Raw genomic sequence first — 13,521 nt, forward strand, 5'->3', positions numbered from 1 at the left:
ATTTGGTCTTTGTTAAAAGCAGAAGTGAAGTAATTGCAATTAGTCTCACTTAAACAGGAGGTGATAGCTATGTTTTACTAAAAAAAATATACATAAATAGCGGTAGGCTGCCTCCTTGCCTCTTCACGTGTGCGCTGATTTGTGAATGAGGTTCGCCACCTGACATCCTGGCTCTGGGAACATGAGACGCAGGAAGTGAGTTTCGGTCAAGGGAAAGCAGAGCAGGATGAAGCCTGGGCTGAGGGAGCTTGGAGGAAGGGGTGAAGGGGGTAGCACTCTGCTGGGTGGCAGCAGCTGAAGGCACCTCTGCTCATTTCACATTATTTCCCAAGGTGAGCCCTGCCTCGTAACTCACTTGACTCGTTGGTAAAACAGAATGAGTGGATGAGTAATGCCTGACCCGGGCTGAGCACTTTGAGCTATACCAATTAGCTAATGTCTCTAAAACCCACATCACAGCCTGGTTTTGGGGGGTGACCTATCCAAATGTTAGTGATATTATTATGAAGTTTCATCTTCAGGGAGAATAATTACATCATGGCCATTTCTTTCTCTATTAGATTATGACCAGCTGCTTCTTAGAAATAAGATCTCTGCATTTACTGTAGGTACTAGTTAGTATTTCCCCCAGGTCTCCCAGCCAGGTGTTTCTCCCGCTCCCAGTAGCATGCCTTGGAGGTAGAGGGCATCATAGATGTTTCGAGGCTATGCTAGCCACGCCCCACCATCTCTTGAAGGAGAGGCATTACTGACATCTAACTGCCTGTAAGGGCTGAGCTCCTTCACAGCTGCTGCTCCTTTTCTAAATAGTCACGCTCGGGCTTGGCGCGTCCTTAAAGGTCAGCCGTTCCTCCCCCGCAAGCTTAAATTCCTTCCACTCGTCTCCGGCATGCTTTTTTTTCTGCAAGACCACTCTCACCACACGTGAGCCAGACTATGCCCTCTGTCCAGACTATGTAGGAAGTGTGGCAATACTCTGCCTAAGGTCTGGACCCAAGAGCTAGGTCTTGCTGTATATTTTCAGGCTTGGAAAAGGTACAACTCTGAGATAAAGGAAGGAAACTCTAGCTGCACAGGTGAGGCACTTTGGACATGCTTGGGTAAACGGTGCTGCTTTTGGGGTGATAAACAGCACAAACGGGCACGGAATGCTGTGAGCAGCTGAGCACCGCTCTGGGTGCTGTGTATTTGTGAGAGGTGGGCAATTCTCTTAGATGCCGAGAGAGCACTGGTTGCTTGGGTGTGACTCGACCACCAATACTTTGTAGCAGCTCGGCAAATGGTAGGGAGGTGAAGTAGTATTTAGGAAATCATGTGAACTTTGGGGTCAGGGGTGGTTTTAAATTACAGGTCAGCCGTTTCTAACTGCAACCTCTGGAAGGCGTCTGTGCTTCAGTTTCCACCTCTGTACCCTTTTGCCTCCACTCTCATGATTGTATGATAATCTGCTTAGCATTTCCTGTACCATGAGTCTGGGCTCTGCTAGCTTAGAGGTTTTAGTGCCCACAGGACAAATGCACCGGGATATTTGTATTAAATATGGATATTGAGAGAGCTGCTTGGTTATTTGTGGCTTTAGGAGTCACTGTCAGGTAAATGGGCAAACGTGAATGACAACAGCACAGCTCAGTACTGAGTGGAGACTGGAGTGATCGCTGAAACTGTCAAGGAAGAGTTGGGGTCAATGCTGCCCAAGGAGGATTCAGGGAAATACAAATGCAGGACATCCACGGTTTCTCCCAGGTCGTCCTTAGACTACCGTGCTCCAAATAAAGGTCGACAGGCAACACTGCCCGGGGCTCAGCTCCAGTGTTAATTGAGGGTTCAGGATACTGTTCCAGGTAAAGAGCCCTGGACAGCTGTGGAGCTGGTTGGAGGAAAAGGGGGTGCAATGGAAAGTAAATAAGTCAGAAAATTACCAATTTACTGCCTCTCAGCTCCAAATCCGCCCTTCATTGCCTTAATAATGGAGCTAGATGCTGTAAACATTTCTCCTCTGCCATCGGCACATGATGAACTTTGTCAGTACAGGTCGCTGGAGGGGCGTTGCAGGAAGAAAGCTGATTCTTCCTGTCTGTAGTTTGCTCCTATTCTGCTTGCCCCAGGGTCACCTGTGGAATATGTAGAGGACACTGAGTGGCCCTATTACCCTCTGGCAAGTTTTATTGCCAGTCTCCAGCTCATGTGTTCTGCCTGCGGCACCCACGGGGAGGCTTGCTGACCACCAGCCTCCACTCACCCACTTTGGACCAGCAGTGGCCCTGGGCGCCTAGAGTGCTTCTCCACCATCCGGAGGGCTGCAGCCTCGTCCTCGGGAAGGAGATGTGAACCTCAGCCCGGGAAAGGGGCCACCCTTCTAAATTTGTTCCTCCTTTGGCTGCTCTTCCTCAGCTCCAGCATATTCTTTATCTGTTAGTATAGACTCCCTTGGAAATCTTCATATTAACCATTCATGTTGAAATTCCTGTGTCATTACTGTCTACCACCAGGACCCTGACTGATACAGAAGTGGTACCAGGAATGGTCCCAGAAGATAATTTCTCCTTCCCTCCTCTTCCCCTCCCCCAAACACACAACACATCAACCCAAAAATGGTGTTCAGGGATTAGACTGGGCTCAAGTGCAGGGCTCAGTTCTTTGCCAATGGAAAATGGGATGCTGGTAATCTATGGTGTCATAATTACTCAAGCTATCACCTGTGGTTAATTGGAATGCAAGGTCAATGGGAACAAATGCCTCAGACTCGCAAGTGACTGCTGAGCCTGACTCTTATGGCAGTAATGATGACTACAGGGACTGAGACGTGGGGTGGGTTGTCCTGCATATACTAAAGTATCTACAGAGGAAACGATAAGCTCAGGCCCTTTAATTCAGCTCATTATGGTCTGACTGTAGAATGTCAGTAGCCACAGGACTGATATTGTTGAAATCAGATTCAAAATTTACTTGTGTAGGTTGTTGAATTATGATTGCTAAATTTACAGAGTTGCTGTTTCTTATGTTAAAGTTAAGGACATTGGGAAAGAATGGGATTCTGAAACTTGGAATGGGAATGTCTGGTTAGATTTTGATAAAACTTAATCTTGAGATCCCAACTCACCCTGAGCTTTCCTGGCCAGTGGAAGCTCGCCTTCTGATGTTGGAAGAGACACACCTTCCTTTGCTTGAAAACACTGTGATTATCTCATGTGGTGGTAGATGCCTTAAAAGGGGATCATTCTCAAGGCCAGTTACCAGTAATTGTTACCAGTAATAGTCCTATAAGTAGGGTCAATTCTCAGTGTGCCTCAGGGACAGGATCTACTATAACCTGGGAAGAAATAACTTACACAGCAAAATTGTAAGACTTTGCTAATACATCAGGAGAAACCTGGAGAATATGTATGAGAGTGGATTCCAAGGGTGTCAGACCTATTGGATTTATGGATTTTCCTTTTATGTTTTTTTTTTACAAGGTCTTTATGCATTTTGAAATTCTGGGGATAATGTACAACTCTTCATGACTATAATGATTTTTGTAGATTGTAACTTTTCAAAAGTAGAAATATCCCTCTTTGTTTTCACTTAGTGATTGTCACCTTGGACTCTGTTTTGTCTGAGATTAATATTGTTTTATTCATCTTTTAGTTAGCGTTTTTCTGGTATGTGTATCTTTAACAATAAATTTTCAACTTTTTATAGTCATTTTATTTTAGGGATATTCTTGTAAACAGCCCATAGCTTTTTTTTCTCCTTCACACAAACTATTATCTCTGGTGTGTTTGGGTTGACATGCCATATTTTACAATGCTTCTTATTTTCTTGTTTTGTTCCTTTCCTGTCTTTGATTAATTTTTTGTTTGCTTTTGTTCTTATCTCTCCCCCACTTTCTTACTCTAGAGGTTCAGAAATGTTACGCTGTAGATTTTAGTAATTAATGTTACATTTTCGACATGTATCCATCCTCTAGAGATAATGTTTCTATCCTCCAGAGTTAATCAGAATCTGTAGCTTTCTTCTGCACAAAATAATCATGTTTATACTTCTTCCTCTATTTCATCTACCTCTCACATTAAGATAATCTCAGATGTTCTTATTTGTTTGTTTTTGTTTTGTTTTTTGTAGTGAAAAATTTTGAGTTTTTTTGTTGTTGTTTGGCTTTGTTTTCTTGGTTGTCATTTTTTTTGTGTGTTTCGTGTCTTTCTTTTGGACTCATTTTCTTTGGCAAGAGAACATCCTATAGTGTTTCCAAAGGTGTTTATGGTGCTAAATTGGAATTTACCTCCTCTCATTTGAATGCTACTTGGGCTCCTTTCTCGATCAATAATTGAGATTTATGTTAAAATCTCTCACTATGAATGTGGATTTGTCTATTCCTCCTAGTAGTTGTGTCAATTTTGGTTTATATATTGAAGCCATTTTAGTAGACAGACATGGAATTTAAAACATCTTCTTTGAAATTTTTGAAAAGTCATTTAGAGATAAATCTCTGGTAATATTTTTGTTTAAAATTTGTCTTGTCTAATATTTATAGAGCCATCTGAGCTTATTTTAATGTTTTCAATCTTTTAGTATCCTTAGGTTTAAATGTGGCTTTCTTATGTATTGCATATAGTTGGACTTTTAACCTAGTATAAAAATTTTTGTCTTTTAAATGAATAAGCGTTTCAGCCAAATTTTCCCCAACTTTTTGTTTTGAAGAATTTTGAATCTACAGAAAATTTAGAAGAATAAACACCAATTAGACTCACCAATCATTAATACTCTGCTACATTCTCGATATGATTTGTATTATCTATACAAATGCATATGTATATGTACCTAAAATTCACAAATATATGCACATGTATACCCAAAGCTACTTTTGAACTGGATTAAAATTGAGCCTTTTTCTCTTAAGAACATGGACATTCTCTTGGACATTCTCCTACCACAATATAATTATCCCTTCTGAAATTTTAGCAGTGATACAATATTATCATCTAACACAAAGGCCACATTTGGAGAGTCCCAATTATTCCAAAAAGGTCTTTAAAAATATTTTCTCCATGCAGGATCCAACCAAGGGTCATGAACTGCATTTAGTTTTCATGTAATGTAGAATAGGTCCCAAGCCTCTTTTTTCTTTTTCTTTTTTCTTTTTTTCCTTTTACTTTTTTTCTTTAAAAAAAAAAAATCCAGCTCAGTTTTTTTGCAGTGCATCCCCCTATTTGCATTTGTCTGACTCCTTCCTTGTTCACGATTAGGTCCAGGTAAACATTCTGTCCAGAAAATGACAGTGTGTTCTCAGTGTGGTATGTTAGGGGCACATGATACATTTTGTCCCATTATTACCAATAAGTTTGATCACTTGGTTAAGGTGAGCGTCTGTCAGATTTCCCCACATTACGCTCCCCAACAAGCTCTTACCCCAAATTTTATCATCCATTGGTGATTTTTCTTGTTGTAAAATAATGACTTGCTATTTCTATTATCCTTCACTTATTAGTAGGCATTCTACTCTAAAGAAAAGCTTTTCCTTCTCTCTTGCCCCACCCTGTTAAAATAAATATTTAAAATCAGGATGGATTCATGAATTATTTTGTTTATTCAGTGTTATAACCTATTCTCGATATTATTCACTTTGAAGTTTAAGTCATCCTAGATTTGGCCATTGTGAGCTCTTTCGCACTCCTGTGTAAAGAGATCCTGATTCCTTTGATGGTACCTGTTAGTTTTCGAGTATTTCTTTACTTTCTAGTACAACAAAACCTTCTAGGCTTCCTTTTTACTTCCCATGTCTCAGCCCTGAAATCAGTCATTTCTCCAAGACATCATAATGTTCCTTTACAATGAGGAACAGTATTCAAAACTGAGATCTGGAGACTAGAACTGCTCCTTGGCAGAGACGTAATTGCTTCGAGGCATTTTCTATGGAAAGAGCTAAGAAATTTTGAGTTTATACTGAAGATGTCTCTAATTTCATTCTAACACCACAGGGTTTTTCTCTCCTGCTCACTTTTGATATTTGTACCTCTCTTCTCCCACAGTGAGATCCTGGGTTCCCAACGATTTTCTCAGTCCTGTGATTTCAAACTCATGAGATTGCTTCATTAGCAACAGACTTACTAAGTCAAGTTTAAGGTTTCTTTGCAGCTTTTTCTTTTTCTTTTTCTTTTTTTTTTTAGGCGAGGCAACCCTTGGTTGACCTCACATATTGCAAGGACTTTGTCAGCTTACAATCCCTTATTTTTTATTTTTTATGCCTACAGTGCCTGGTCTTCCTAGATGGTCTCCCATCCAGATACTAACCAGGCTTGACTCTGCTTAGCTTCTGAGATCAGACGGGATCATGCTTGTTCAGGGTAGCATGGCCATAGACTGTTTCCTTTTTTAAAAATTAAAAAAATTTCAATTACAGTTAACATACAATATCATATTAGTTTCTGGTATACAACATATTAACTAGACATTTATATAACTTATGAAGTGATCACCCTGGTAAATCTAGTACCAATCCGACACCACACATAGTTATTATATTATTGACTATATTCCTTATGCTGTACTTTACTTCCCCATGACTATTTTGTAATCAGTTTGCACCTCTAAATCCTTCCCCCTGCGCCCATCTCCCCAGTGCCCCTCCCATCTGGCCACCATCAAAATGTTCTCTAGATCTGAGTTTGTTGCTGTTTTGTTTATTTTGATTTTAAGATTCCACATATAAGTGAAAAAAATATGATATTTGTCTTTTTCTGTCTGACTTATTTTACATAACATAATATCCTCTAGATCTATTCATATCATTTGGATCATAAGATTTCATTGATTTTTATGGCTGAGTAATGTTCCATTGCATATATGTATCACTTTTGCTTTATACATTCATCTATTGATGAATACTTAGGTTGCTTCTTATCTTGGTTATTGTAAATAATGCTGGAATGAACATATGGATACATATGTCTTTTTGAATTAGCATTTTGAGTTTCTTTGACTAAATACCCGCAAGTGGAATTACTGGGTTCTTCTTTCTTTCTTGTTATAGCCTTTGTTTTTAAAGCCTGTTTTGTCTGGTATAAGCATTGTCACCACAGCTTTTTGTTTGTTTCCATTGCTATGAAATATATTTTTTCCCATTCTTTTACTTTCAGTCTGTGTGTCTTTCCATCTGAAGTGAGTCTTTTGTAGGTAGCATATGTTAAGATCTTGTTATCATATCCATTCAGCCACCCTATATCTTTTGATTGGAGCATTTAATCTATTACATTTAAAGTAATCGTTGATAGATATGTAGTTTTTGCCATTTTATTACTTACATTTTTTACCTTTTTTTTCATAAAGAAGTCTTTTTTTAACGTTTCTTATAATACTGGTTTGGTGGTGATGAACTCCTTTAGCTTTTTGTCTAGGAAGCTCTTTATCTGTTCTTTGATTCGAAATAGTAGCTTTGCTGGGTAGAGTAATCTTGGTTGTAGCTCCTTGCTTTTCATCACTTTGAATATTTTCTGTCAATCCCTTCTGGCCTGCAAAGTTTCTGTTGAGTAATCAGGTGACATTCTTAGGGAAACTCCTTTGTAGGGAACTAACTGCTTTTCTCTTACTGCTTTTAAGTTTCTCTTTGTCTTTAACCTTTGGAATTTTCATTTCGATGTGTCTTGGTGTGGGTCTCTTTGAGTTCCTCTTGTTTGGAACTCTGTGCTTCCTGGGCTTGTATATCTATTTCCTTAACTGGGTTGTGAAGTTTTCAGTCATTATTTCTTGAAATAGGTTTTCATTCTTTGCTCTCTCTTTTCCTTCTGGTACCCCTATAATGCAATGTTGATATGCTCGCTGTTGTTCCAGAAGCCCCTTAAACTACCTTCACTTTGGAACTTTTTCTTTTTGGTGTTCTAATCGGGTGTTTTCTGCTACCTTATCTTCTAAAAAGCTGATTTAATCCTCTCTGTCTAATCTGTTGATTCCCTCTAATGTGTACTTCAGTTATCGTGTTCATTTCTGACTGGCACTTTGTTTTCTATCTCCATTTTTGTTTCCTATTTCTTCGTTGAAATTTTCACGGAGATCGTTGAGCATCTTTTTAACCAGTGTTTTGAACTTTGCATCTGGCAGATTGCTTGTCTCCATTTTTAGTTGTTCTTCTAGAACTTTGTTCTTTTCTTTCATTTGGACATATTTCTTTCTCCCCATTTTGGCTGCCTCCTTGTGTTTGCTTCTGTGTACTAAGTAGGGCTGCTATGTCTCCAGTTTTGGTAGAATGGTAGCCTTATGTAGTAGGTGTCCTGTGGGGCCCAGTGGTGCATCTCCCTGGATGCCTGAGCCGGGTGCTCTAGCTGCGTCCCTTGTGTGGGTTTTGTTGCAGTTGAGCCTTGATTGCTGTTGGAACATCAATGAAAGGAAGTAGCCCTCAGGCTGATTGGTTGTGAAGACTGGCTAGTGACTACAATGGAGGAGCTATTGTGTAGAGTCTGACCCTACTGAGCAGGATTTGCTTTAGAGGGACTTTGGTGCATGCCCAGTCTGCTTTTTGCATATGTCTTTTGTGGAGGTGGTTGGATGGTGCTTTGGTATGGTCTGGAGCTGGCTACCGGGTGTGTTGGTTCTGAGACCTCTTGGGGAAGAGGCTCTAGTGAAGGCCAAAGTAAACTACTTGTGCCCTGCCCAGGACCACTTGCAGAAGATTCGAAGATGATTTGCACATGATTGCCACTTGTTCTGGGCTTAGAGAAGCCTGGGAGAGGCTAAGCTGTGAACTGAGGCCAGCTGCTGCTAGTGCCAGGCTCGGGGCTGCTTAGCGAGAGGTACGGGGCATGTCAAGACCAGATGTTTCTTGTTTCGAATTTGTGAACTTTCAAGAGATTTTAGGAAAGTCTACGGCATGAACCAAGACAGGCTGTCTATATGGAAAAGCCACTGGAAGTGGCTTGGGTGGGCCTGCAAGTTGGGTGAGATGGGGTCTCAGGGAATCACCAGGTCAAGGTGATCAGTGTGAGCCAGGTTGATGGAGACTCAAACATGGTTCCTGCCTGTGCCTGCATGCTGGGTGTGAGGGAGGGCTTAACAAAGGAACAATGGCTTTGCCAGCACTTCTGTCAGGGAGTAAGCTGCTCCTCCAGCCCTTACCCTGAAGCCAGACAATTCAGTTTTCACAGCTAGAGTTATGAGGACTTCTCTTTCTAGCATTGGAACCCTGGGTTGGGAAGCCTGGTGTGGGGCTGAGATCTCTTACTCCTCAGGGGGGACCTCTGCAGCCTAGAAAGCCCTTCTGATTTTTAACTACCACATGTGGGTTGGAGGCCAGCCTGTTCTGTGTCTCTGCCCCTCCTACTAGGTGGCTTCTTCTATATATCCTTAGATATAGGACTTCTGTTCAGCTAGATTTTAGGCAATTGTCAATGATGGTTGTTATGTAGTTGTAATTTTTAGGTGGTTGTAGGAAGACGAGCACAGTGTTTACCTACTCTGCCATCTTGACTGGAAGCTCCTATTTATGTTAATATTGCCATTAGCTGGGGACCAGTCTTCAGTGGCAGGCTGAGTGCTCCAGTTTTTAGAAGGGAACCGCCGACTAGCCTACAGACTAGTCTGTGATCTGGGGTTGAACATTTGGGAGCTGGAGCAGTCCATTTACCCTAAAATTTCTTCTGGGTCACAACCTTTTTAGCAGCAGACTGCCCTTCCTTTTCGATCTCTTCAAAATCTCTGTAGAAGTCCTTTGCATTTTTTTCCCCCTTAGACTAAACTGTATTCTATTGAGGGTGTATTGTTAGGGTACTGTGTTCAGAAATTTAATTTTTCCTTCTGTGTGATTATATATCAATGTGAATGAAGCTATGGTTGGTTTCTTTTGTTTCTATTTGCATTCAGTCTTAGAGTTTTCTACATTCTTGTTTCAATTTATTTTTTGCATGCATAAAACATTAACATGGTTGAAAAGTCAAAACTGTATAAAAGGGTATACTTAGAAGTCTCATTCCCTTCTCTATCCCTTCTGCTCCATGGATACCAACCTCCTCCACCCCTGTAGGCCACTGATTTTGTTTCTCATTTATCCTTTCTGTTTAATTTTACAAAAATAAATGCATGTATTCTGACTTTTATACAAAAAATGACATAGAATTTTTTGTGTATTTTTCACTTAAAAATATATTCTGAAAATCACCCTATAGTAGCTCATGGAGCTTTTCCTCACTTTTGTACATTTCAATTAAAATAAGTGTGATGTGTTTCATTTGGGTTTAAATCTAACATCTTATTTTGTGCTTTTTACTTATTCTGTTGCACTTTCATGTACATGTAAAAAATTTTTTTATAACTTTATTTTCCCTCTACTAGTTTAGACATTATACTTTTTTTCATTCCTTTTTAGATGTTATCCTAAAAATTAGAACATTTATCAAAGTCTAAAGTTAACTTTACTCTCTTCTGCAACGACCTTTCTATATTTAAACTTGCAAGACCTAGTTTATGTATATAATGTTTGTTTAGATAAACTCACAAGTCCTTCTCTCAACCCTGATCTTTAATTTTGGATCATATTTGCTTCTACCTGAAGGGCATCTGTTAGATTTTCCTGTATTTGGGTGGCAAACTCTATTTTTGTTTTCTTAAAATGTCTTTATTTCACCTTGATACTTAAAGTATTTTCACTAGGTGAACAATAATCTTTAACACCCCAAAAGAAAAGATTCTGTTTTCTTTCTTGTTGCTGTCAGCCCAACACTTCTTTTAAGAAAATGTTAATTTTTCTCAGACTTTATTTAGGAGTATCCTTCTTGTCTTTGGTTTTCTGTAGTTTTACTATGAGGTGTCTAGGTATGAACTTTTTATTTTAAAGTATGGAATTCATTGAGCTTATTGAACCTGGATTGGGTTATAGAAAATTCTCAGACATTATCTCTTCAAATGTGGTTTCTGTCTGATCGTCTTCCTCTGTAGGGACCCAGCTGTATACCCTTGACTTTATATCTGGACCTCCTTCTTATCAGCTCTTCTGTATTTTCTGTGGGTCACTCTGGGCTACATCCTAGATACCTTCTTTTGATTTTTATCCCTCCTCATGAATGTGCCTGGTCTACTGTTAACTTATCCACATCTCTTAACTTTAAGCCATAGCCTCAAACCAAATTCTGACATCACAGCCTGGGCCCTTAACACTTCATCTTAGAAGCCCCCATTTACAGCAGTTTCACAAATTACTGGAATCAAAATTGTTAGAGATGGAATCACTTAAAATTTAATGTTTACTCAGTGTGTGCACACACCATAATACTCAAAGCATTGCTAGTCAAAGCCACGATTCCTGCCAATCCTTACCTCGTGCCTATGTATCTATGTGGGTCTGCATATCTCCGCTCCACACAATCAACACAGACATTGGGACATCAATGGGTGGCATCACCGTTTCCATTCCCTGCCCCCAGATGTAGAGTGCAGAAGGAGACATTTACTAGTCTGCCATCATATTGCAATCTTGTGTTAACAAATCTATTTTTAAAATATTAAAAGCTATTATGGGTACGAATTTGCCTCTTAATGGCTTTGACCATTCCTGTGGATTTTTGTATGAAGTTATATAGTATAGTGATTAAGGGTGTGAGCCTTAGAACCAGGTTCTCTTGACACAGATTCTGACTCTGCCTCTTACTTCCTATGTGACCTTGGGGAAGTCATTCAACCTCTATGTGCCCCAGTTTTACCTGAAAAATGGAGATAACAGCATCTACCTGATAGTGGAAGATTACATGTAAAGCAGTTAAAGTATTCAACATACAGGAAACAATTGAATGCTTGCTGTTAGTGACTAATATTTTCATTATTTCCGAATAGTCTCTAGGCTTTTGTGTTTTTCCTGAATCAAGAATTATTTTTTTGGTCAAAATATTTAAGTGACTATACATATACAAATATACACATTTTTTTTTGTTTTTACTTATTTCCAGTATTATTGCATATTATAAGTCTTAAAAGAATTTCTTTTAGTACATGAATAAATTTTGTTCTAGAAGTATTTGAGACTATTTTCTGAAGAATAGTTTGTACACACATAGATCTCTATTAAATCATTTTTGTTAATGTTAGTTTTCTATATGTTTTAGTTTACTAGACCTGAAAATCAGAAATTCTTTGCAATATTTCCAAATACGTGTATTTATTTTGAATTTAGGTTTTTTTCTTCTTTCTTTCCTTTCTTTCCTTTCTTTTCTTTCTTTTCTTTCTTTTCTTTCTTTTCTTTCTTTTCTTTCTTTTCTTTCTTTTCTTTCTTTTCTTTCTTTCATACTGCTCTGTAGTTAGTGAAATCCTTATCTCTGCTCAGGGAGATAATTTCCTATACAATCATCCTCTTTCCTCTTGTCTTTTATTACTATTTTCTCAGAATCCCTGAGAGTTGAAATTTGGTTTAAGATTAGGAAGCTATTTCTAGAAGCTGGAGGAGCCCTTGCTGGAGTGAGTGAGAAAGATATGCTGCCTGTCACTGGATTGGCATCAACAGTAATGGACTGTCATGTTGAGATACTGGAGTAAGAGGGTAGTAGAAAGTCGCTATTAAGCTTGCTCTTATTTTTAAACCACAATATTCCTTTGGCTTCAAATAATATAGCAACTTTCCTCTTCCTCTTGGCAGCCTGAGGAAGCCCAGAGAACCAACTAGAAATAAGATCCGCATGAAGACACATGAAAAGGTAAGAGCACTCTCCCAAACCCTCCTGGTTTGGGCAGCCTGCTCTCTCACGGGGCAACTCTTCAGAGGTTCTGTTACCAAAGCGCCAAGACATGACACTGTAGACACGTGCCTGCTTATTCTTGGGCTTCCATGAGAATTTTCACTCTTCGCACTCTACCTGTGAAAATTGCGAGGCAGCAAGGAGATAAAAGTGTTAGAGGATGTGACTGTTTTCTTGCAATTCTTTGTGCTTCTACCTACCCTGAGCAAAGCAGCTTTCCTGTGGGAATTTTTTTTTTTTTAAAAGCAAAGTGTTCTTGTCTTTGTTTCTCTGCCTACATTATTAGTAGTAATGGAATGGCCCAGTTTTCTAAGGCTGCAAAATCAAGGGAGCACAACTTTTGCATTTAACTGCCTGTGCTGAACCTCCTGCTTTGAAGGCCATCCCCTCAATTGAAGGACTTTCAAGGTTGCTTAGTGTAGGGTTTGGTACTGCACCAGTGGAAGGAGCTGATTTGCCTCCAGATTTTCTCTTGTGAAGCTCTGAACTTTCATTCCCATGCGGACACTGTTTTTTTTTTTTTCTTTTCTTTTTCTTTCTTTCTTTCTTTCTTTCTTTCGGGGGTGGGGGGGGTGGAGGGAGGGGGGAGGGCGGGAGGAGGGGGGAGGGCGGTGAGGGAGGGAGGGGGGGAGGTAGGGGGGGAGGGAGGGGAGGGAGGGTGGGGAGGGATGGCGGAGGGGCGGGGAGGGAGGGTGGGCGGAGGGAGGGAGTGGAGTGGAGGGAGGGGGGAGGGCGGGGGAGGGAGGGAGGGGAGGGGGGGAGGGAGGAGTGTATTTCTTGTCGTTTCTTCTTGCTTTATGTTCTTTGCGTATGTCCTTGCTTTTCTTTCTTTTTC

General features: G+C 39.9%; 1 long non-coding RNA gene and 1 pseudogene across 2 annotated transcripts in view; one reads left to right on the top strand and one right to left on the bottom strand.

Annotated features, from left to right (window-relative positions):
* Positions 1-249: 249 nt before the first annotated feature.
* LOC107499460 overlaps positions 250-13,521 on the top strand; it is a 141,784-nt gene continuing 128,512 nt past the window's right edge. For both annotated transcript variants that reach the window (XR_001594256.2, XR_004956278.1), the window contains exons 1-2: positions 250-1,076; positions 12,587-12,644. This is a non-coding gene — a long non-coding RNA (uncharacterized LOC107499460). The remainder of the gene's footprint in view (positions 1,077-12,586; positions 12,645-13,521) is intronic.
* Positions 6,222-6,340, bottom strand: LOC118600529 (annotated as a pseudogene).

The sequence above is a fragment of the Rousettus aegyptiacus genome, unplaced genomic scaffold, assembly GCF_014176215.1.
Source record: "Rousettus aegyptiacus isolate mRouAeg1 unplaced genomic scaffold, mRouAeg1.p scaffold_m13_p_3, whole genome shotgun sequence".
Classification (NCBI taxonomy): domain Eukaryota; kingdom Metazoa; phylum Chordata; class Mammalia; order Chiroptera; family Pteropodidae; genus Rousettus; species Rousettus aegyptiacus.